The sequence below is a fragment of the Heptranchias perlo genome, chromosome 15, assembly GCF_035084215.1.
Source record: "Heptranchias perlo isolate sHepPer1 chromosome 15, sHepPer1.hap1, whole genome shotgun sequence".
NCBI classification, from domain to species: Eukaryota; Metazoa; Chordata; class Chondrichthyes; order Hexanchiformes; family Hexanchidae; genus Heptranchias; species Heptranchias perlo.
This window is the reverse complement of record NC_090339.1, coordinates 15551573-15577986: the sequence shown is the minus strand read 5'-3', so window position 1 is coordinate 15577986 and position 26414 is coordinate 15551573. Positions and strand designations below refer to the sequence as shown.

General features: G+C 44.7%; 1 protein-coding gene across 5 annotated transcripts in view; it reads right to left on the bottom strand.

Moving 5' to 3' along the window:
- elf1 (E74-like ETS transcription factor 1) overlaps positions 1-26414 on the bottom strand; it is a 225288-nt gene that overhangs the window by 140797 nt on the left and 58077 nt on the right. For 3 of the 5 annotated variants that reach the window (XM_067996872.1, XM_067996873.1, XM_067996875.1), the window contains one exon: positions 9946-10038. The exons of 1 other annotated variant lie outside the window; for it this stretch is intronic. The gene's annotated coding sequence lies outside the window, so the exon portion shown is untranslated. Of the gene's footprint in view, positions 1-9945; positions 10039-16264; positions 16313-26414 lie in introns of those variants that run through there. One more of the 5 variants, XM_067996874.1, reaches the window with a different exon arrangement.

The following is a 26414-nucleotide window of genomic DNA, read 5'->3' as shown; positions in this document are numbered from 1 at the left end:
AGGATTACAGTGAAAGACTAACAATGAGCATTTATAATTTCATGCACCCATATTCCAAATGATTTTTCACTAGGATTTCAGTAAAGTTTAATGGTAGGGGTGCAAAATGTTCCCAGCATGTCCACTTGAACTGTTAAAAAAAAACACATCCAGCAGTACAACTATAGATTGTGTTCTGCAAATTGGAGTTAGAATAATAGAACTCTGCAGCACAGAAGGAGGCCAAATGAACCTATTAGAAGCCACCGTCATATCTGGTGGGTCATTCCAGGTCCTAACGACCCTCAGAATTATACCATCTAATTATTGATTCACCAACAAGGGAAATAGTTATTCCCTATTTACATCAAAACCCCTTCCAATTTGCAACACCTTTATTAAACGTCCTCTTAGCCTTTTTTTCTAAATTTACAGAGCGCAGTTTGAGCTATATATAATTAGAGAATGAAGGAAGGAAATAAGGAAAAATGGAAAAAGAAAAAAAGGCAGACTTTAATTTACTTTACAAGCCTTCAGAATGTCACAAAGTGCTTTACAGCCAATTATTTTTGAAGCATAACCCACTAACAGCAATGAGATAAATGGCCAATTTTTGGTGGTTTTAGTTGGGGGATAGCAAGCAAGTTATGCTAAACTTTTATCAATCACTGGTTAGGCCTCAGCTGGAGTATTGTGTCCAATTCTGGGCACCACACTTCAGGAAGGATGTCAAGGCCTTAGAGAGAGTTCAGAGGAGATTTACCAAAACGATACCAGGGATCAGGGACTTCAGTTATGTGGAGAGACTAGAGGTGCTGGGATTGTTCTCCTTAGAGGAGGTTAGGGGGAGATTTAATAGCGGTGTTCAAAATTATGAAGGGTCTTGATAGAGTAAATAAGGAGAAACTGTTTCCACTAGCAGGAGGGTTGGTAACCAGAGAAGATAGATTTAAGATAATTGGCAAATTATCTTATTTACCAGAGATGAGAATTTTCTTTTCATGCAGCGAGTTGTAATGATCTGGAATGCACTACCTGAAAGGGTGGTGGAAGCAGATTCAAGAGTAACTTTCAAAAGGGAATCGGATATGTACTTGAAAAGGAAAAAATTGCACGACCATGGGCAAAGAGCAGGGGAGTGGGACTAATTGGATAGCTTGTTCAAAGAGCTGACACAAGCATGATGGGCTGAATGACTTCCTTCTGTGCTGTATGATTCTATGAAATGTTGGCCAGGACACCAAGAGAACGCCCCTACTCTTCATCAAATCGTGCCATGGAATCTTTTATGGCCAGCTGAACAGGCAGATCGAGCCTCAGTTTAACATTTTATAGCAACTCTGACAGTGCAGCACTCCCTCAGTACTGCACTGAAGTGTCAGCCACAATTATGTACTCAAGTTCTGGCTTGAACCCATGATGTTCTGACTCAAACGCAAGAGTGCTACCACTGAGCCAAGCTGACACGTAAATATTGATAGTTACATGTCTACCACTGGATGCGATAGAGGTCTGAGCATTTTGAGGTAACAAATTAAGCACATCCCACAATGCAGGCTCAAACATGATCTTTCCAATAGTCTACTGATACATATACATGAAACAAAACTAGTGGCAACATCACAATATCAATAAAAAGGACCTCCTTATTCCACATTAGTTGATGACCAAGCACTGCAGCAAGAGGTACGTTATGGAATCTGGTGAATAGCGGAACTCAGACAAAGCAGAGGTAAAAGATCGTCTCACTCGTTGATCAAAACAGAGGCAGAGAAGATTATAAACTTCTGCCACAAAAACTGATATAAAATGACTATTTTGATGGGACGAACACATTTGATAGAATGCTAAACTTTTGGGGCTCTGTAAAGCTTTGACCATATTTTATGTATTTAAAACGTAGGGGTCGTGAGTGACATCATTTGGGATATCCAAAATAGGGCAGAGGATGTGCAGATACGTAAGATGGCCTGGTCAATCGTACAAAACAGCAGACAACTCAACACGTGCAAAACAGCTCACCTTGCACAAGTGGCCCGTTTTGCGTTAGTATAATGTCCAATTTTCAATGTCCAAAACTACCAGATGGCTGCTATGAATCTGGACTATCTGGCTCAAAACCAAATGGGTGGTTACTAGGTGCAGAGGCCCAGTTCCATTTTTTCTTACAAAGCTCTACAAATTCAATTGTCCTTCGCAATCTCCAAAATACATGAAAAATTGTGATTTGTGATCAAGTACTGGATAGATACAGCTCAAATCACAATGCATTTACAAAGAATAAATCTATTGGGTCAGATAGACCCAACAGAATGAAAAAATTAAGCCCCCGATTTCAATCAGGCTGGGAGCCAGGATAGGTGGGGAAACCCCTTAGGATTGCAGTCTGGGCCGTTTTAACTCCCGGGCATCCTTTCCATTTTGGGGGTCTGACTCCCACCCAAACCCGGTGGGAATCGCTACCTGGCCGGCGAGCAACAGCGGGATTTCGGGTGGCAAGAGGACCCGAGCTTTCCCTGGTGGCTCCGGCACTGGGCGTCACTGCCGCGATCGGCAGTTAAAATCGTGTCGGGGACCGAATGGCATTGCCAGAGCCCGACATCTAAATAGTGATGAGGCCTCCGCCTGCCTGTGGGGGCGGGTGCCTCCCTGCAGCTGGTATCGGCAGGGTTAAAATGATGGAGGGCGCAAGCGCATCGTAAACGCAGCAGTAAGTGCTCAACCACTGTTTTAACCACCCGCCCACCTCTTTCCTGCCGGGTGGGCAGGGTTAAAATTGGGCGAATAAAATTTTCATGCAGGCAAATTGTTTCCGTTAACAAAATGTTAGTAAGCCTTACTGCTCTCTGGTAATGTTTTAATAATGACGGTTTGTGCATTTCCACTCCCTGGCAGTTCCTGCACCTTCATTCCTTCATATGCTCCTCACCACTAACAAACTAGGTAAATTAAGCTGAATCACTTCAAAAACACTCAAGCCCTGGAATGGTCTCTGGATAGGGTCTTAGTGGCAAAACTGTAGAATCAATTGTGATGTAGTTGGTGTTGTGAACAGCATCTAATCTGTACTATACATAATTTGTGAGATTCTGTGTAGATACTCCTCCCCCATCAATTGATTTCCCTTGTCCCTTCTTTCCTGAAGATCCTGACCCCTGGGTGCCACAGAAGCCAACTAAGCCCTCCAAGTACCTCACGGGAGACAGCTGCAGCTCCGGCAGGGCCCTGGAAACAGGTCATCGGCCTGCTGTCTCATCCAGGGAATGATATATGGTCCAAATCTGGTGGGGTGGAAAGAGGCATGGAGAGAGAGAGGACAGAGATCATTTTTATATATATATATATGTATGTATGTATGTATGTATGTATGTATGTATGTATGTATGTATGTATATATATATAAATAAAAGTTACATTCAGGTAGTGCACCAATCTGAGCTCATGTGAACCTGGCCAGCTTTGACAGAAAGAAAACAGAGCTAGGTTTAGGATTGGGATTAACAAAACAATTGCAAAAATGAACATTTGGAGCCAATACAAAATTTCACATCAAGCTAAACGCAGCGACAGTGGATTCAGCTGGGATTTGGTTCCACTTTATTGGAAACTGCATTTATCCCTCATTAAGATAATACATCCCTATAAATTTCTTGCAAAATGTAAAAACCCTGATTGTAAATTTGTTTTAATGAAGCTATGAATCAAACTGCCAGTCAGTTACTAGTGAATCTCATTGTTCACACATGTAATTAGCAGAATGGATCTAATGTCTGGATTTAGTCCAAATCCTCTGGAAGTTATAATTGGAAGTCAATGCTTTTTAAAAATTTGTATCCAATTAATATGTTAGTGCTTTTACAAAGAAATTCCAGGTCATCATTTTTGATCATTTCAGCCTGAACACCCAGCACTTCGCTTGTAAAATGGAGCATCTGGGTTAGGTGCTCTTGCTGGTGCTTGTGATCTCATCGAGGCTAGGGACGATCACACCAAGGAATGGAACATTTTGTTTCTCCCCTGTAACCACTGACTAAACATGCAAGAAAACAACAAAACAAGCATCCACCTCCCCCAAGAACCCCAAGAACAGCACTTTCTGCAGCAGTGTGACTTTCAAGATCTCACATCTCCATCCCCGCTGTCAAATTAAAGTTAGTTTGTCCTCCTTCCCCCACCCCCTCCACATTTTCTTCCCATTTTTCCTGAAGGCAAACACCCACGTTGATTACAGCTCAGCAAAGGCCGGCTAGCCTTCCGATACACTAAACCTAGCAGCATTCAGCTGTGAACCTAGGCGGTGAATGTTGGCAAGCTATTCATTTTTGTTAGGCAAGGGTATTAACGATTACGGAACCAAGGCGGGTAGGTGGAGTTAAGAATCAGATCAGTCATGATCTAACCGAATGATGGAACAGGCTCAAGGGGCTAAATGGCCTCCTCCTGTTCCTATTCAACTGCTGAGGGTATCACAGCCAAGTCCTTGCCTGGCTTCCACAGATGCAGACTTCCCAGCAGGGATCACTGGATAACATGGGAACCTGGTTGGACTCTCCCCTTCCTAATCTTGGGATAGAAGCCAATCAAAGCCCCCTTTCTGCCACCCTGGCTGAGATCAGCTAACTTCGCACAAACCAGGGTTGAAACCTTGGACCTTCCTAGTCTTCTATGGGTCAGTGCCACACAAAGTAGCGCACTTAACCATTAAGCCATCAGGGCAATCACAAGGGTTGTTTTATATTAATGAACTGGACATTCAATTAGGACTGTCCAAACAGATTTTACTTCAGATTGTAAGAGGCCTCAGTACACAAACACTCCTTAAAATGGGCTGGGGTCAGTCCCTGGTCACATAGATGAAAGGACACCATTTCCACCATGCTGCATTCTCCAATCAGACAGAGATATTTGTGCATCTTTCATTTCAGAATATTTATTTTACACGGGCAACAGCTATATTTTCCAATCGGTGAAGTTCAGATGCAAACATTTTATGTACTCGTACTACATTTTCCTGTTCTTTACTTTTAAGTAGCCATTAACCCATTTATTTGTTAATGCCAGCCTAAAAATGGTGCACAGAAGAAAGTTGTGCCAACATGTTAAAGGCTCATACCTGAACCTCACCCATTGGGAAATATAACCCCAGTCTCCCAAATGTCATTGCTGCAGATACCTCCTGATACCGTGTTAAAGGAGATGTTTTAGATATCGCAGACACTCTGAACGAGCCGAGGGATCACAACCTGGCTTTTGTCAGAAGCTGAAAATCAAGCACTCGTTTTAAATTAAATACCCACATCCTCATTAAAATAACCAAATATTGCAAGCAGCATGTAGAAACTTGCATCCATCCAGATTATAAACAGACCATGTTCCCACCAAGCCACCATTTCTGTCCATGGGCGCTTGCCTCCATATAACGTTGCTTTTCTGGAAACAAAGGCACCCAAGATATGGACTTAGCCAGGAGTTCATATCCATTGTCCCTCGGTACTTCACAGACAGGAAGTGCTCTACTGGACTCAAAACCTGAACGCCATGCATGGTTTGGAAGTTTTTTTAAACAAATGGGCTTAAATTGGCCATTCAGGTCTTCAAGGTCCAAGGTCAACCCCTGGGTTAGATGATAAGAACACAACTGGCCTCAGTGCTGCTGGCTTCTTTCTCTCTGTACCTACTTGTGGAGGCAGTGTATTCCATACTTGCCAGTCTTAGCACAAGTGGCTTGTATCAGTCCCCGATGCTGCACCCGCCCATTCCAGCACATCATCCAACCACATTCCTCTTCAACTCTTGATCTGTTACCATCCACTTTTCCCAAACAGCAACAACCCCAAGAACTTTCCCTGTGACTCCCGAATGGTGTGGCCACAGTCTGCAAAGTGCCATTTCATAGCGTTCTTTTAGTTTGAATTCTGGGATCCTGACGTCTGTGAAACGGTTTTGAGCGTTTATGCTGCTAAACCTGTTTTTTTAGTCCAGCGAGGTGGAGTGGGAGGAGAAAGAAAGAATTAAAGAACAAAAGCACGAAAGAGTGAAAGAAAGAAAAAAGCGGTGGGCCAAGCGAGCGCGCGGTGGGCCAAGCGAGGGCAGGATAGCGGTGGGCCAAGCGAGCGCGCCGTGGGCCAAGCGAGCGCGCGGTGGGCCAAGCGAGCGCGCGGTGGGCCAAGCGAGCGCGCGGTGGGCCAAGCGAGGGCAGGATAGCGGTGGCTGGCACCAGCCCAGGGCTGATTTTCCTCTCAGTGTTGAGGAGGGAGGTGAAACGGGTCAGGCTCCATTTTCTTCACAGTGGAGCGGGGAGTAGGGGAGAAATTGATCTTCATAGAAGGAGGCGGAGAGCTGCACTGGGCCCGCCGGGGGGGTTTTCCTCTCAATGGGAGGGGTGGGGGGGGGGGGGGGGGGGGAAGGGTGAAGTCCAGGTTTCACCCCTAGGGGGTTGTGATGAGGGAAGGTTTATACTGCATATTTCCTTCTGGGGGGAGGGGGCGGGGACTAAGTTTTGAGCTGTGAGTGGGGAAGAAGTTCCTTCCCTCTGCTAGGAACAGGGGTGGGGGAGGGGAATTGCTTCATTTGGGTGTAGTGTCTGTAAGGGGACTGACCTGGTTCTCAGCAGATGGGGGAGGAAGAAAAATAGGCCTGAATTTCTTTGGCGGGTGAGGAGTGAGGAGGTCAGTTTGTTGACAGCAAAGAAACTATCCAAGTGAATAAGTCCGGACAATAACAACAACTTGCATTTTGTATAGTGCTGTTAACATAGGAAAATGCCCCAAGGTGTTTCACGAAGGTGTAGTCAGATGATAATGGGCGACAAGCCAAAGAAGGAGATTAGGAGAGGTGACCACAAGGTTTGTCAAGGAGTTGGGTTTAAAGGAGAATCTTAAATTCGGAGAGGGATGTGGAGAGGTTGAGGAGTTTAGGTAGAGAATTCCAGAGAGTGGGATTGCCAATGGTGGGGCAAAGGAAGGGGAGGGGGGGGTTGGATGTACAAGAGGCCAGAGTAAGAAACAGAGTTTGGTGGGGGGGGTTTACAGTGGTGGAGAAGGTTACAGAGATACGAATGAAAGAATTTAAATTCAAGGATGAGAATCTAAAATTGGAGGTGTTGCTGGTCAGCAAGAATAGGGGTGATGGGCGAGCAGGATTTGGTGTGGGATAGGATACGGGCAGCAGAGTTTTGGGTGAGTGGAAGTTTACTGAACGCAGAGGATGGGAGACCGACAATGAGAGCAATTCATATGGTTGAGTCCGAAGGTAACAAAGGCATGGATGAGGTTTTCAGCAAGTTAGGGGCAGAGGTGGGCTATGCTGTAGCGGTGGAAGTAGGTGGTCTTTGTGATGGCTAGTATATGAACTCAGAAGCTAAGCTCAGGATCAAATAGGACACAGAGGTTGTGAATAGTCTGTTTGAACCTGAGACAGTGGCCAGCGAGGGATAGAGCTGGTGGCAAGGGCCAAAGATGAAGGCTTCGATTTTCCCAATGTTTAACTGGTAAATTGTGGCTCATCCAAGACTGGATGTCGGACAAGCAGTCTGACAACACAGAGGCAGTGGAGGGCTTGAAAGAGGAGGTGGAGAGGTAGGGTTGGTTGTTGTCAGCATACATGTGGGAGCTGACCCCACGTCCTTGGATGATGTCACCAATGGGCAACATGTAGATGAGGAAGAGAAGGGGGCCCAGGATAGATTCTTGGGGAACTCTGGAGGTAACAGTGCTGGAGTGGGCAGAGAAGCTATTACTGGAGAAATCTGATTGGAGAGATTCAAACAGAGCTGCAGGAAAGATGGCCCTAGATCTGGGAGACAACAACACATACAAGACTTGAGAGAAAAGAAGGTTGGCAGTGGAGTGGTAGTTTTCAAGTACAGAGGGGGTTAAGGATGTTTTTTTTGAAGAGAGGGTGATGACAGTGCCTGAGGAAAGGGAACCATTTACAACGTCAGCTGGCATGGGGGCCAGGAAGGGAAGTTATGTGGTCAGTAGTTTACTGAGAATGGAGCCAAGGGAGCGGGAGATGAGTCTCATGGATGAGATCAGCTCGGAGGGGACATAAGGGGAGATAGGAGAGAAAGACATGGGACCAGAGCTTGGATGGAGGCAGGGGGAGGCTGGGGAAGATTTGGCTTGATGGGCAAAGTGGTGGGGGGGGGTGCGCAGCAGAGGCAGCTGAATAAATGATCTCAATCCTAGTGACAATCCATGAGCTCCTCGCACTTGCTGTTGGAGGTGAAGATGGAGAGGGCAAGGAGAAGGTGGTTTAAGGAGACAGGATGTAGTGGAGAGAAGAAGCCAGGGGTTATGTTTGCTTTCCAAGATGATCCTGGAAGTGGGCATTTTTGACAGAGGAGATTGAGGCCCAGTAACACTTAATGTGGTCCAAGCAGATCTGGTAATGTATGGTTAAACCACTTGTCTGGGAGTTGTAGAAGAAGGTGGGGGGGGAGGGGGTGCTGGTGGCGACAGGATCACACGTGGCTGTGATGTTCCCTAGGGTTTATGAGCCTGCCAACTCACATTGTGAAGGTTCATGTCAATCACATTGGCGAGATACCAGAAGGCAATTAGCACCTGTAGAACCGCACCCATGAGAATAGGCATGATGTGGAGATGCCGGTGATGGACTGGGGTTGACAATTGTAAACAATTTTACAACACCAAGTTATAGTCCAGCAATTTTATTTTAACTTCACAAGCTTTCGGAGGCTTCCTCCTTCCTCCTCAGGAAAGAGGAAGCCTCCGAAAGCTTGTGAAGTTAAAATAAAATTGCTGGACTATAACTTGGTGTTGTAAAATTGTTTACAAATGAGAATAGGCAGAAGATATGACGTCTATTTTCTCATTTGCATATCAGACAACAGAATGGCAAATGCTGAAGCAAATGAAGTCCTTGTTGCTTACAGCAGTATAGATTTAAAACAGTTTCAGTGAAACCGGGAACCCACATAACACACTTAAATACGAATTCCACCACTAAGCAATTCATTGTGAGATCAAAACCAGCACATGGCTGACACCCAGCCAGATTTGGAACCCTCCTGCCATTGAATTGGACTCAATCAGCAGCACCTTACATTTGGCTGGAGCCAACAATTTCTTGCTTCCAGTAAGCAATGGACAGACAACACCTTCATTAACAAGTAGACCAGTCTGAATCCACCCACTGTTTACGACACCTCGAAACGAAGAAATATATAGATGGAATAGATGTAAAAACACAGCCTCTTTGCAATGTGCTCATGCTATGGCTGCCATTCTCAGTGTTTCTCCTATAAATATCTTCTAGAGTAGGTTTTCCATCGCCCTGCATTACATGATCTTTTAACAAGCTCAGTAAATACAAATACTGTTTTAGAATGGTTCCTCCCAGAGTCCGAGGATGTGCCAAGTAAACCAAAGGTCTAACATTAATCCTGAATGATAAAGTAGGAGAGAAGGGGGAGGTTAGAATGCACCTGTCGGTCCGTATTCGGACACAGGTTTGACATTTGACCACCTGATACGACTGACAGCGCTGGGCCTGAAACACTGAGCAGAACAAAAGGACAGCCATTTGGAAAGGGAGGGGGAGGGAAGGCAATTAAACAGGTCAAACAAATGAGAAGTTTAAGTCAATACCAAACAAAGCACCAAATACACCACACCCTCCCCATTTCAAAGCAGTGGAAGGATTGGAGCTGAAAAAGCACTGGGCTCCTGACAGGCTTCACTCGACGACGCTAAACAAACCCACCTGTCTCTGGCTTTCCTCAGCACTACAGACAGCAGTAAAATGGTTTAATGGTTAACAAGTGAGATTACTGGAACATGGGATGTTCAGCACGGGCTAGTGCGACCACACAATGACCAAAGTTTCTACAGAACAATTCATAACAGCAAGCGTCAGACCAGATTTTGTGCGTCCATCTCTTCGTGAGACGTCTCAAGAAGAAACGTGGAGCATGAGCGCATCGAGTGATCAGTCAGTTACCTTAAGAAGAAGAGTGTTCCATACTGCTGCTTGTATCCATGTATCTGTTTATGCAGGCAGGTAATACTCCAGTCGAACGTAAAGAAACTGCACCTGTGAAACAGCAGAACGAGATGTGAAACCCTGCTCCGAGCCGCCTCACAATGTGGAACTGTGAATTCAAGCAGTTCCTCTTTTAAGATTTTCTTTTCTTCGTCCCAAAAGTTTATTTTCAGTTTGTTGGCTCCCGACTGAAATGGCTGAACGAGAAAAGGAGAACTACAACTCCAACTGCCGCTGCCTAGTGTCTCACTATGACTCACACACACACACACATACACATACATACGTACAAGGCAGCCGTTTCTGGGTGAGGCACGCCTACACATCGCAGTCACCCAATGGCTGCTCTCGGCTTCTTATGCAAATTCCTGCAGGTGAGGGGAACAATCTTCCTGTCTGGCACACAGCAACTGGGAACAAATTTAAAAATAAAGCGCCTAAGCACACCTGAATTTCAGGCCCAACAAGGGCAGAGGACAATGTAGGAAAGCAATACTGAAAACTGCTCAGTGAACTGGTCTCTCTCTCTCTCTCTCGCTCTCTCTCCTTATTGGCCTCTTAAATTGGATTACATGTGTCCAAAGAAAAGTTTGCTCATCGCTCTGCCTCCTCCTCCCTCCGCCCCCAACCTTCTCACCAAGTTGAAGGCATTATTTAAAAAACACATTTAAAAGGAGTGGCACCAGTCAGCAGACTGTAAAATATGACTGTAGGACAAATCCTCTTAAAGGGGCAGTGTATTCTGAAAGTTACTCCGTCGGATTTGTAAATAGGAGGATGCACAGCGGCATTATTACTGATTACATCACCATACAGATTCACATCTACCACCAGATATTTTGTAAAATTAAAAAATCCTAAGGAGGCACAGAAAATACTGTGAGCGCTTATAGTGCAGCAGATATGGCAGCCAGGGTCTAGAGATGAAGTTTTGGGCACTACCTAACTACTCTATCATGTAGTGTTACTGCCCCTTTAAATCCCCCTCAGATGTGCTGCCATTAGCTCTTTTAAATCCCCTCTGACGTACGGTCACTACCCCTTCAACCCCCTCTGACGTGCGGTCACTACCCCTTCAACCCCCTCTGACGTGCGGTCACTACCCCTTCAACCCCCTCTGACGTGCGGTCACGAACCCTTCAACCCCCTCTGATGTGAAGTTTCTTGCTTCTAGTGTGGCAGTGAACCTTCCAGTCTAATTCGGAGTACGGGAAGTTGCCAATTCAGCTTCCACACATACCCAGGCTCATCACAATTCAGTGCATCCAAACTTCAGGAGAATGTGATTCGCCATTAGGGGAATTTCCAATGAAAGTTTGTTTCCATTATCCTTTACCGTGTTTAAAAACTGCTGCTGATAATCGAACACGGGCTGAGCAACAACCAAAGAGAAATGACCTACACTGTGCGAGAAGAACAATCTCTTGTCAAACATGGGCGCCATTTGCAGGCGGCTGCCCTCTTTGTTTCCTCCTATTTGCTTGATTCATCTAACTGGTTGCTGCAGATAAGTCACAACATGGACAGTTTTCTGTGCGAATGATTTTTTTTAAAAAAAATATTAAAACCCTTTTATATTTCAAGAATACCTGAAGAAACAGTTCTGTAATACCCTAAGCTTCTCTAGAATCCAGCGCTTTGCAAATATCACACTACTGAAGCAACAAGTGACTGCCCACAAGCTTCTGCACGTACAGCTACATGAGATCTATGGTATGAAACTGTTCTTGGCCAGCAATGGACGAGGAAGGTGAATGCAGGCCCACAGCAGGAAAGTCACATCACCGGTCTGCATGCAGTCAGCCCACACACGGCCAGAGAAGATGGCGTCCTCTCACTCTGCCATTGCCAGGGAGATCAACCTCTTTTGTTGGTTTTTGACACCTCCAGTCCAATGGTCTGCCAGCATGCCCCCTTCCCTCCCCAAGTCAAGGCTCACACGTGATTGGTGACCACTCAGGCAAGGCCCTGGAAGATGCTCGTGGTACCATATCCCAGGAAGAAGGCAATGCTTTCCAGAGAGGAAGAGGACTTTTTTTTATTATTATTCATTCATGGGATGTGGGTGTCGCTGGCAAGGCCAGCATTTATTGCCCATCACCTAATTGCCCTCGAGAAGGTGGTGGTGAGCCGCCTTCTTGAACCGCTGCAGTCCGTGTGGTGAAGCTCCTCCCACAGTGCTGTTAGGTAGGGAGTTCCAGGATTTTGACCCAGTGACAATGAAGGAACGGCGATATATTTCCAAGTCGGGATGGTGTGTGACTTGGAGGGGAATGTGCAGGTGATGTTGTTCCCATGCGCCTGCTGCTCTTGTCCTTCTAGGTGATGGAGGTCACGGGTTTGTGAGGTGCTGTCGAAGAAGCCTTGGCGAGTTGCCGCAGTACATCTTGTAGATGGTACACACTGCAACCACAGTGCACCAGTGGTGAAGGGAGTAAATGTTTAGGGTGGTGGATGGGGTGCCAATCAAGCGGGCTGCTTTGTCCTGGATGGTGTCGAGCTTTTTGAGTGTTGTTGGAGCTGCACTCATCCAGGCAAGTGGAGAGTATTCCATCACACTCCTGACTTGTGCCTTGTAGATGGTGGAAAGGCTTTGGGGAGTCAGGAGATGCGTCACTCGCTGCACAATACCCAACCTCTGACCTGCTCTTGTAGCCACAGTATTTATGTGGCTGGTCCAGTTAAGTTTCTGGTCGAGGGAGGTGGAGAATTGGCAGAGAAAACAGGTGAGAGCAAAAAAAAACAGCATCAAGGGAAACTGGGAATGCTGAGAATCCGGCACACTAACCTCCATGCTGGAAGGGTATCAAGGGATATGGAGTAAAGTCTGGTAAATGGAGTTGAGGTACAGATCAGCCATGATCAAATGAATGGCAGAGCAGGCTCAAGGGGCTGAATGGCCTACTCCTGTTCCTAATATTCCTATCTTCTTCGATCCATACTCCTGTAGAGTCTCCAAATTTTCTCCCACTATTTGTACAAAAAGTTGATACTGTGTAAGGAGACTGAAAAATAATCAGACGTAACTCCATACGTTTGCTGTTTTGCTTGATGGATAAAGCTTCCCTGTTTGTAGCTCAAGACAATTTGACAAGCTCAAGAGGCAATGGTAGAGGCCAATAGAGCCCAATATCTGTTTGGCCGCCATGCACACCTCCCAGGTGTCACGCCCTACCACTTCTGCCTGTGCCCCACTGAAGTTTTACAGCAGCACCCTTGAGCCCCATGTCTCCAATACCCAACACTTCAATACTGGGCGGAATAAAACAATGTGTAAAAACTGGGCAAATGTCCAGCTGTTTCACAGGCACATGCATACGTTTCTTAAAACATTTCCACCCTCCAGTTTTAAAGTGTTAGGTATCAAAGGGGGTCAAGTACCTGCTCCTAAAACCATTTCAGCTGTGGTGCAAAGTGGGTGGGGAAGGCATGAGGTGGCTGGAGGTAGTTGGGCTGGTGGCAGGGATGTTTGGCAGTCAGTGCTTGACTTCATTTTTCTAACCACTAAAATGTGTGGGGGTGGTGAAAAAGTTCCACTTTGTGCCGCCAACATTTGGAAAACTGCCAATAAAAAGTGGTGGTATTTAGTTTGGGTCAGCCTTTTCACAATTGCACAAATTACAGTAGCAAACTCATGCTCTTTCATTTATCCCTGCAACCAATGGACAAGGCCTTAGAAAAGATTGCCATATACCTTGAAATCAAGACTTTTCCAATAAATCCTCCTTAAAAGTTGCAGGTTTTTTTTATTGAATTAGGCTTGCACAATGTCACAGAGCAGTGAGTCATGTGCTTACGTCTGTTAATTCCTGCACTGCCAAGCTCCTGTGCATACAGGTCACAAATCTGGAGTACTGCATTCAGTTCTGGGCACCGCATCTCAGGAAGGATATATTGGCCTTGAAGGGGGTGCAGCACAGATTCACCAGAATGGTACCGGGGCTAAAAGGGTTAAATTATGATGACAGGTTACATAGACTAGGCTTGTACTCCCTCAAATATAGAAGATTAAGGGATGATCTAATTGAGGTGTTTAAGATGATTAAAGGATTTGATAGTTTCTCTTTATCTACCCTATTTCCTCTGGTGGATTCGGAGTCCAGAACAAGGGACATAACCTTAAAATTAGAGCTAGGCCGTTCAAAGGTGATGTCAGGAAGCATTTGTTCACACAAAGGATAATGGAAATCTGGAACTCTGTCCCCCAAAAAGCTGTTGAGGCTGGGAGTCATTGAAAATTTCAAAACTAAGATTGATAGATTTTTGTTAGGTAAGGATATTAAGGGATATAGAACCAATGCAGGTAAATGGAGTTAAGATAAGATCAACCATGATCTAACTGAATGGCGGAACAAGCCCGTGGGGCTGAATGGCCTATTCCTGCTCCTATTTTCTTTCCTATATTCCTCTGTCCATCCCTGTAGGAAGGTACCATGCAGTGAACAGGCACTTATCCATAAAACAGCTTGGACACAGCAGTTCACAACAATATTAACAGAGGCCAGATTGCCTGCTCAACTGTGGATGGTGCTTGGCGCATGAAGAATTGGGAACAGTGAATCTCTCTCTTGTTCTGCCCAACACATCTTGATCCCCAATCTCAAAATTTCACCCCTTACTGGACTAACACGAATTTTCCATTTCCCACACCAACCACACTTGGCCTCTAAGTGAGATTGCTAATTTAGTGCCATATTATAGGCAGCTTTGCATTCCGTGTCTCCAACCACGAGGAACCAGTTTGAGATTGCTCAACTCATTCTACATTAGCATCCTTCCCATGTCACAGAGTGAGTCTCTGTCAAACAAACCAAGAAGTGGAATCAATGGGTTATCAAGACTCAAGCAGGTCCTTCAGAGTGTATGCATGTGCTGGGTACTCTCAGCTGGATTTGAACACAAATCCCCCACCAAAAAAATGGACAGTTTCCTCACTCAAAAAGCCATCCAGTCCCTCACATAGAAAAGATTAGGCCATCATTGCAATATAATTATGCTGAGCTGTCAGTAAGCTGTAATTGGCGCTAACACCTAAAAATATCTGTGGTTTAAGGCCGTGCCAACACCCATTTACACACAGAGTAAAAATATTCAACTCTAAACACATTCATTATTTCACGGTCAGACACATAAATAGCAAAAAAAAATCAACATAGACGGGCACTGAGACTCAATTTAGGGAATCTTGGCTGCTTACGTTGCCCTTATACTGATGCCACTCACCAAAACCTGTTTGTCAAGGGTCCAATCCTAACCAACGGCTTCATCAAGGACCACTCTCGGGAGTGCTACAATGCAATGCACCACTGCATAGCAGGACGCAGGTCCTCGTGTACGGTTCCTCACACAATGACCTCCTGATTTTAATCTCCCTATTGTGAGCAGTTACAAGTGAAGGCCAGGCACCGTCCCACAGGAAGAGGAAAAGAAAGACCCACTTAGAACCTATGCTTCAATTAAATGGTTCTGTTTTATTGGGGTCTTCTCATTTGCTGTTAGAAATGCAGGTAGACCAATCTCCTAATCGCTTTCTTTCCCTGGAGAACAAGAAAAGCAGTGAATCCCCCCTCAATGAACATCCAAAACAAGGAATGAATAAAGGTTTAGACACCTGGAACAATGAGTCTGCCAAAGGCCACAGGGAATGAGGAGATGGTTACATAAGAGTTGAATAGTGACTACAATTCAAAAGTACTTTATCAGCTGCGAAGCGCTATGAGACATCCTGAGGTCCTGAAAGACATTATATAAATGCTAGGGGGGAATTTTAAAATAACCCGCCTGGCGGGAAACTGATGGGATGGGATTGGATTGGCCGCCCGGTTTACACCCCGTCCTCATTTTACTCTCCATTGGATTGGCCGACCCGTTCCCGTAGGTTTACACTGGGTGGGTTAGGTTAAAATTACCCCCACAAGTTCTTTCTTTTTACTGTCAGAGAGCCTGGCTGGTTCCGTTTCTCCACCTGAATAAGGCAGGCAATGTTAATACTAGGCTTTGTGTAAATCTATAGCTACTCTGGCTGAAGAGGCACATGCGAGAAGGAGAGAATAGTGTAAATAATATTTAATCTAGAATTGGTTGGATTTAATTGTGCATGAATCTTAAATTTAAATCCCAAACCCTTCGCTTTCAATGCTATTTAGCTTTAAACTAATGCAGCAATTTGAACGTGTTGGCAGAGCTGTGAGTGGTGAGTCTGAACATGTACTCTGGATCTACAGGCCCTCATTGTACCAGTGAGGATTTTGTTTTTGTGAAAGCAAAAGAGACTCACAGTTCACTGAAAGGTTTTATGTTCCTGAGTGTTCAGATTGAACCCAACAGGTGAGGCCGAGGTTTCACAACAGGCCGAATCTCTGTTAAAGAAACCAAGAAGTGTAATTAATGGGTTATCGAGACCTGAGCTGGTCTTTCAGAGTTTGCGCACACACTGGATATTCGCTGATATTTACACACTCAAAATCAGAGAGGATGGGGGAGATGTCTTACAGTCAAACTATTTTCATGTCAGCTTTCATTGAGCACATTATTGAATTATAATCAAATTCAATTCAAACGTTCTAAACCCCAACCCTGCGTTACAGTCTGTGCAAATTGCAGCATATTGTTTCAGGATTGAAGGGGGAGTGGCCTAAATGTGACTCACCATGCATTCCATGGTCATGAACATTCCTTCATCATCGCTGGAACTCCCTAGCCAACAGCAATGAGGGAGCACCTTCACCACATGGACTGCAGCTGTTCAAGGCGGCGGTTCGCCCACCATCTGGGGGTGGGCAATAAATGCCGGCCTTACCAGCGACGCCCACATCGCAAAAATGAATTTTAAAAAATTCTGTACCACTCTCCGCTTTAGCCAATCGCGGTGCTGAAGTGGGATCTCTGGATGGAAAACTTCCAGGCATCAGACTCATCAAATCAAAGTGGGCTCACCACTAAACTCTACATTTACAGATGAGAATGGTTGGCTGGGATGGGCTGGTCTTTCTCCTGGTGACTCATGCTGGAGTACGATTGTGCTGGCTGCAGTGCCCTCACCCACAAAGTAAGGAGATGTAAGGAGGTTGAGTCGCTGAGCAATGATCAGAAGTGGAAGCCTTGCTGAAGCCAAATTTACCACCCTACTGCCAAGCTGGTTGAGGTCAGCTCAACTCAGCACAGACAAGGAACAAACACACGACCTTGCTGGTCTATAAGACGCAGCATCACACCTTGCAGTTGAGCCATATAGATCAGGAAGGTCTTGGGTTTGATGCTCAGTTTGTGCTGACTTCAGCGCACCTGGGTTAGGAAGGGGAAACAAAATCAGCCCAAGTTTCTGCTCTCATTCACTAACTTGATCGAAGGGTAGGCATGTCGGCATCAGGCAAGGCCAGGATCGAAATTGGCCATGAAGCCTCCCTAGGTTGAATATCCAGCCAACACTCAGTATTTGGGTTTGCTTTAGGTACCATAGGGTGCCTGCCATCCATGGAATCGTACAAAGGGGAGAAAATAATCAGAAAATGTGAACGATATAATTAAACATTACACATTTGTACAGAAAATTTCACAGTGCAAATAAATCCCCATTGAAAAAACATTAATCTACAATTTTGCCATAGGGTGAGACAGCTGGATTTAGCAGTGGAAACTCAGAGTTGGCACATGGGGCACCATTTTCCCTCAGTCTGAACCAAACAAGGTACCAGCATAAAAATGCCCAGTGTTTAACTGTTTCAATGCAATCAGAAAAGACATTTCTAACTAGTTTATGGATCTACACTTTACCTAAAGTGATAACAAAGCACACAAGAGAGAATGTCAGCTGTGGCTTAGTGATAACACTCTCACCTCTTGAGTCAGAAGGTCATGGGTTTAAATCCCACTACAGAGACTTGGGCACATAATCTCGGCTGATACTCCAGTACAGAACTGACTGAGTGCTGCACTGTCGGAGGTGCCGCCTTTCGGATGAGTCATAAAACCGAGACTTTGTCTGCCCTCTCAGGTAATGTGAAAGATCCCCTGGCACTTTTTGAAGAGGAGAAGGGGAGTTCTCCCCTGTGTCCAGGCCCATATTTATCGCTCAACCAACACCTAAAACAGATGATCTTGTCATTTATTTCATTGCTGCTTGCGGGAGCTTGCTGTGCGCAAATTGGCTGCCATGTTTCCTGTATTACAACAGTAACTACAGTTCAAAAGTACTTAATTGGCTGTGAAGTACTTTGTGACATGTTGAGGTCATGAAAGGCGCTATATAAATGCAAGTTCTTCTTTCTAATGACACAATCCGGCAACAGTCCTTTAGTATTGCACTTGGTAGCTTTCCCCCAATCCCACTGCAATATGTACGTAGCTGCATCTGTATAGAGTTCTACACAATCTACATGGATCATCTTGAATTTATGCAACTACTCAACCTCTCTTACTTCCCCCAAATCAATCTGGTTTACGCAAAAAATTAACTTCTCTGTGCAGGCTGAATTCTATTCTTACACAAGACCTTTCACTAGGGTGTGACTCGGTAGATTTAAAAAATGTCACACTACTAACCACAAGTACAACTTGCCTTTATAGAGCCATGGAAGTTCAAAGCATAGAAGGAGGCCATTCACCCCATCGTGTCAGTATACACTCTTTGCGCGTACAAGCCAAAACTAATCCCACCAATTTGCCCACACTCCGTAGCCGTGTAGCACCTTTAACATAGCAAAAGTTGCAATAAGTGGTTGAAAAAATGCATGTGGAAAGAAAGAAAGACATGCAATTATATTGTGCCTTTTACGACCTCAGGACGCCCCAAAGCGCTTTACAACCCATTAAGTACTTTTGAAGTGTAGTCACTATTGTAATGTAGGAAACGTGGCAACTAATTTGCACACAGCAAGCTCCCACAAACAGCAAGGAGATATATGACCAGATAAATCTGTTTGCTAGCGATGTTGGTTGAGGGATAAATATTGGCCAGGGCACTAGGGAGACCTCACCTGCTCGTCTTCAAAATAGTGCAGTGGGATCTTTTACATCCACCTGAGAAGACAAAAAACGAAAGAAAGGAATGAGACAGAAATGCTCATTAGGGTTATTGAAATGACCTGGAGTAGCTCAGCTTCTGTTTCCAGTATCTCAGAGTGTTGCTGCTGCAGTCAAATGTACCAGGAATGCCTATGATGTGCTCCATTAATCTGACTGTTGAAGACTGAAGTACTCTCCATCCTCATTACGACAGGAGCCAAGCAATTAGCAAGGTATAATATGGTACACGCCTGTTATGAATCTGGATACAAGAGTCATGCAAGTTTGCTTTTGATGTAATTTGGAGTGAGTCCAGCATTGTCTGGAGCATTTTCAGGTTACTTCAAAGCAAGACTCTTAATCCAGATCAACAAGTAATTTCAAACTGAATCCAAGTTAAACTGGCTTAATATGAACTGGTGTAAAAGTGTAGGATACTACAGTGGATTAAAAGTTCAATGGCTCCTTCCCTGTGCAGTAGATTAGTGCACTGCATATACAAATTGACACAAAATTGAAGGAAAAGCTCCCATTAGTAAACCTTTACAATGATAATCTTTTTATTCTATTAACCAGATGAAGGTGACGTTTTGTTTATATTTACAAACTCAGGATCACCAGCGGCAAACTTTAAATATAAATGTGGTATTGAAACTCCCCAAACCATGTATCGAATGTAAACATGGGCACTCTTTTGACTCTAACCTCAGTCAGAAGGTTGCAGGCGCATGCTCCATTCCAGAACTTACACATATAGTCCAGGCTGACACTTCATGGCAGTACTGAGTGAGTGCTGCATTATTGGAAGTGCTTTCTTTTGAATGAGATTCTAAACTGAGGTCGTATCTACCAGTTTAGGTGAATGTAAAAGACCCCATAGCACTATTATTTGAAGACCATCAGGGAGTGCTCCTTGTGTCCTAGCCAACTTTCCACCCTCAACCAATATCACCAAAACCAGATCAACTGATCATTCACCTCAATGCTGTTTGGAATCTTGCTGTGCATTTGCCTATTTAACAACAGTTACTACACTTCAAAGGTAAATCATTGGCTGTGAAGTGCTTTGCGACATCATGTGGATGTGAAAGGTGCTATATAAATGCAATCTCTTTCTTTCTTAGGTTCAGCCAAGACAAATCCCTTTTATATTGTTTTCAAAATCCAAGATCTTCAATTATCAACAACTTGTATTTATATAGTGCCTTCCATGCAGTAAATGTCCCATGGCACTTTACATGGGGGGAGGGATGGGGTGAGGCAGAAAGAAACAAAAAAATAGATTACAGGAATAAAGGAGCAGACACCAGGTTACAGGAGGTCACCATAAGCTTGGCCAAAAAGATAGATTTTAAGAAGGTTTCTAAAAGGTGGGGTCAGAAGTGCAGAAGTGAAGGGATTGAACCAGGGAATTCCAGTGAATAGAGCCGAATAACGGGGGCAGGGGGAAGAATGCAGCAAAGGCCAGTTATTCACATTTTTACACAACTTTATTCAAATACTCATTCCCCCCTCCCCTCCCATTATGAAGGTGTTGACGCCTTGCTGGCAGCGGTTCTACATCTGCCAGTCACACTCTGGTACCATGTGAGAGCTTTGACAGGGAGCATCAGCGGCCTATTCAACTACAGGAGGTTGGGGGGCATCAGAGCCGAACCCGATCCTGCCCTCACCTGATGTTCACACGTGTGTACTCCTAGCAAGGGTTGCTGGATCGTGGGAACCCTAGGCTAATTCCCCTCTCCCTATGAGCACCCGAGATCAATTGTAGAACCCTTCCACAACCCCAATAAACATAAGCCATTTCAGCACAGACCAGGGATTGAACCTGCAATCAGTCCGGTCTGTGTGGCTCAGCCATTTATTGGATAAGCTTACGAAGCCAGAAAGGAAGTCCCAGAACTCATTTTGAGGAGCAATAAAACATTACTAAATGTCAGGATGTGCTCCTTTTACAAAGACAAATGCAGTAATACATTTCACCAGTGTATGAAATATCAACTTATAAATAATCACCCAAGATCCTTGTGTGACCTGCAGTTAAAGCAGTAACGGTTTATTAATGAACAGTCACCTCCCTTCAGCAGTCATACTTTCAGATGCCTGGAGGATTCACTGCATATCAACAAAGCAAATCATTTTTCAAACCTTACGATGCACCGCATGTGACAATATTCAATTGAAGCCTTTGGCCCATTTTTGTTAAGAACTTTCACTCTGGAGTGAATTTACAGGAGATTCAACACTGAAGTGAAAAAAGATCACGTAAACATTAGATGCTGACATTTACAAGTCTCTCAAGTTAAAACTCGGCTCTGCAACAGGCATGCGGACTACACAATAAATCCAGAATCAGCTCAGTAAACAGTGACGTGGAACTGCTCCTGTCTGCGTGAAGTTATGACTTACATCTTGTGCCGGTCAATATTAAAAATATTTCACTTGTGTCATCTTGGCTTAGTTGATAGAAATCTCACTTGTGTCAAAGTTGTGGACTTGAGCCTCATTCCAGGTCGTGAGCACACAACCTAGGCTGACACCTCGGTGCAATACGGGTGGGTGCTGCATTGTCAGAGCCATCATCCTTCAGATGCAACATCGAAAAGAGGTGGATGTAAGCGATCCCACGGAACTAACTATTTGAAGAGGTGATTCTCCTCATGTCCTGGCCAACATTCCTCCCTCAGCCACCACCACCAAAACAGATTAAGTGACCATTCATCTTATTGTAGATTGCGGGATCTTCCTGTGCGCAAGATGGCCAACATGTTTGCCAGCATACAAACAGTTATTGCATTTCAAGTAATTCACTTTATGTGACATGCTTTGGGCATTTGCGAGGGATTAGATAAATGCAAGTCTCTTTCTTTTACTCCATCAGATCGACTGATTTTGAAATCACACATTGAGGTTTGGTTCGAGCTGAACCACTCCACTTCTACGCACACTACATAATGGATACAAATCCCACCCCGCCCCCCCCCCAACCAAAAAAAAACTACCATCTTAGTTCAGTCCAAATCCCATGTCCTTGGAAGGGCAATTAGAGTTCAACTCTACCATGTTTAACTTGTACATTTCTTATCCCTTTGTGGCCATCTGCCAAACAGAAGTCCCACACAGGCCGTTAATGGGATTCCTCGAAGAAGCCAGATGGCAAGTAGGCTTTCCTACTGCTGTCAAAAACCGTTGTGGCTTAAACAGCATCGGAAGTCCTCGAGGAGCCCATAGCCCGTTCATCCATCTTCCCAAATGAGCAATGGTACGTGACTTGAGAGTTGCAGTGACGCAAGAACCAGCATGGAACAATGGCAACCGGTAACCGCAGTAACCGGTGTTAGCTTGATGTACCTTCATCAGGTGGCCTGCCAAGCTACCCTAGGCAGCATCGTGCTTACCAAAATAAATAAAAAGGCACTGCATTCAAAATTACATTCAAAGTTGCCTGAGACACAAGTGTAATTTGTTTTTATTTAACCATCAACAGATTTCAATCAGGCAATGGTCATATTTAAAGCACAGATTTCCCCAGTGATTCACTTGGTGATGAACTGCCGAGAGCAGAACTGAGCCACAAGGACCAGTAAGGTCCCAAGTTTGATCCTTGGGCTATGTGGAGTTATTTGATCCTCTTTAGGGTAGCAGTTAGAGGGCTACAATGTAGCGCACCTGGGTTAACATATGAACAAGAGTTCCTGATCCCCAATTGCTCTTCAATGGATCCTGCTGGAAGGTGCATGCATGGGTGTGAGGGAAAAACAAGATTGACCCTCTCTAATGTCAAACAGGCTGCTGATGCTCACCATCAAAATTCATACATGAAGAATGGTCACTTGGGTGAGGTACCCAAGGGCAGTCAGCATCCACGATACCAGACACCAGCATTAAAGTCAGCAACTTCAACAAAGGAGGCGACAAAATTGGGGAAACAATGAAGTACAGATGGTATTCTTTTCACTGTTCTGAATGGTAGCGTCTTACAGATTATGACATATTCGTAATGAACTGAAACTACATGTGGACCCAGCGGTTGTGAGCTGAATTGCTTCTCTGCATTCCTTCTCAACAGATGTAAATGCCCAATCCACATGGATGGCTGCAGTACAAATAGATTATGTCACAATTACATTGATAAAGAACTTGATATTATACATTGCCTTTTTATCCCATCAAATGCCTTGGGCATTCCTGTCAGCCGCGTCTCAGTGGTAGCACTCTCACCTCGGAGGCGGAAGGTTGTGGGTTCAAGTCCCACTCCAGGGACTTAAGCCAATAATCTAGGCTGACATTCCAGTGCAGTACGGAGGGAGTGCAGCACTGTCGGAGGTGCCGTCTTTCAGATGAGACCAAGTTTGCCTATTGAAATGCATGTAAAAGATGCGATAGGACTATTCAAAGAATAGGGAGCTTTCCCTGCCGAACATTCCTCTCTGAATCAGCACAACTTAAAGCAGATCAGCTGCTCGTTTACCTCATTTGCTATTTGTGGGATCTTGCTATACACAAATTAGCAGCCGCATTTACATCTAATTAGTTATGAAGATTTTGGGAAGTCCGAAGGAGATAAAAAGGCAATGTGTAATATCAAGTAACTGTGATACTATCTATTGGTACTGCAGCCATCCATGTGGATTGGGCATTCACAGACTAACCTTGCCGAAGGAAGTTTCATACAAACATCCCAGAGGCACAGTCAACTGAAACAATCTTCAACATTGAGTTATCCTAACTATTTAAAACTAAAGACTGAAATCCCTATTTGTGTCACACTAACCAGGTCACCACCGTCATCCCCTTCGCCATAACATGGTGCTTACGCCCTCGCCATCTTGCTCTGTAATGAACAGCGGCCCACCAATCACTCCCCACCCTCCCGCGCGGTCCCAACCCTCTGATCCTCAGCTTGCGAGAGATGTGCCAATTACATCAAACAGTTACACAGGGCAAACTTGGACAAGGTACCAAAGTGTAACTGGCTCTTGTGGAACTGGGCTCCTGTAACAGAGTAGGTGACTTCAGGAGAGCATGAGGACAACATTAGAGTGACAAAAAAAAATGTTGAATGAAATGCTAGGTCCATTGGACAAACAGTGACCTCTAATTGCAATATTTTAAACAAAAGAAATATTGCAATTTAAATATTGCCTGTCATGACCTCAGGACGTCCCAAAGAGCTTTACAGCCAATGAAGTACATTTGAAGTGTAGTCACTGTTGCAATGTAGGAACGGTGGCAGTAAATTTGCACACAGCAAGATCCCACAAGCAGCAATGAGATAATGAGTAGATAATCTGTTTTTTTTAATATAGTGATGATGGTTGAGGGATAAATATTGGCCAGGACACCGGGAAGAATTCCCCTAGCTCTTCTTCGAAATTCTTTAAAAGAGGTGACAGCATCCAAATTGTCATCCAATATGGAAGCTGGTAAATTCTTTCACTACTAAAGAGCTCATCTGAGCTGCGGAAAGGAGCCAGTTGAAACATTTGGTTTCTCTCAGCTACAATGCAAAACTATGGTTAGGGTTTCCTCTGAAAATTGCAACCCAGTCATGACGCAGGCTGCTTTTCCTACCACAGGATGTGCACTGCATTCTTAAAAGGGCCTCTGCTAGGGTGTGAGGCGGAAGACTGTGGCTTATCTGTGACTAACAGGCCAGAGAAAAAGACAGAAGCACAGAAGTGAGAAAGCAGACTCCTCATTCTTTCTTCATAAATAATATTTTAAGAGTCCAAATTGTTACTGCCTTCTGAATCGATCATTGGGTCTGCGTTCATGAATGTACACATTGGAGAGGGGTGTGGACTAAGCATTGCATTCAGCAACCCCATTAACATTATATCTTGAAGTATAGATCCTTCTTATTGACACCAAAAATACTGCTTCAACTCAGTCTCCAGGTCATATTCCCCAAAATTCACCCATCCCTGAACTTCTACGATTATCCGGGTGGTCTTCAATACTCCCACATCCCAGATAAGTCAAATTTCATCCCAGATTCTGAGCAACCACAATAGTAACGATCAAGCACGGACAAGATAAGTTTCTCTCTGAAGAAAGACCATTCAGCCCATTTGGTCGAATCCATCCTGAACACAACCCAACCATCTTGAATGTACATTGAACGAATGGAGCTGGCAGCTTAACGATGGCTCTAAAACATCCTTGAAGTGGGATGTTCAAAACTTGGAATATTTGTTAAAGTGAATTGCCATAATGTGTGAAGGATGCCAATGGAATAGAATGGGGTATCTTACCCCACTTTTCTCACCCAATGTAAGCAACACACAGAGTCAGGTGGAGCATGGGTAAATTGCAGAATAACGTTCTCACTACTCTGCCTCAACAACCTCAGGAGAGCACTCCCCCCCAACACTGTACCGATGTGAAATTTTCCACATTAGCAATCCCTTGTGGTCTCTCTGAATGACATTAACACAGCAACTTGTGCTGAAGTACTGGCAGTTTTATGCTGTGATTCGCACCCACTAGGCTGACACTGCCCAAGCTCATTTCATGCAGGACCTTCACAGTTAACAGAGAAAGCAGACTCAATTCAGGTTGGGGTCACACTTCCCTATGCAGGACTCAAGATATATAAAATAACAATCATCATGATTCAGAATTTAGCCCCAGATATCACAATTTGATCTGGATGACCTTTCCTGATGAAAGCTGTTTTTAAATTAAGACTTAGTGAGCCGTTAGCTCCCAAGGCACGGGTCCTGCACAGCCAACAGTGGTCCCAGAATAAACATACCAGGCTCGCTTGGGCTCAAAGGCCCAGCAAAAAAAGAATTCTAGAGTTGCTGCTACCTTAGCGAGGCTTAGGCGTTGAGGAGCACCTCTCACTGAATCCAATATATAAAGGAGCTGCAGTACGGTCAATGAGAAAAACCCACCAGGGCACAGAAAGAAGTGAAACAGAATGGGAACCAAGAGTTAAGGGCAGTACAAACCTTTCACAGTAGTCTGTCCCAGTGAATTACATTCACAGATATGTTCAGTTTCTGTTTGGGGAAGGGAAGAGGATCTTGGATCAAATTTAGATCCTCCTCTCGGGTTTCGAAGAGCTGATATAATCACAGGTAACAGTGGTAATAACAGACAGCGTCATACTCCCCTCCTTTCAGTGCATGCATCATAGCATCTGCACGTTCAGGTGTGCACATGCTTGTGTGCCTGGTGACGCGTAGCCTTCAACAACAAAATCAACATCCCTTCTCCCCAGGTAGAGGCACATAGCCTGCTTTGCATTTCTCTGAATCCGACCCACCAAATCCAAACATTATACGGCAGTCAGATCTGCAAAAACTCATCCCGCATTACAGCCAAATAAAACTATTCCCCGTGAACACCCAATGTAGCGCTGGCCCAGTGCAACTCTCTCTGTGGGGAATTGCCTGGCCTCACCTTACTGACCA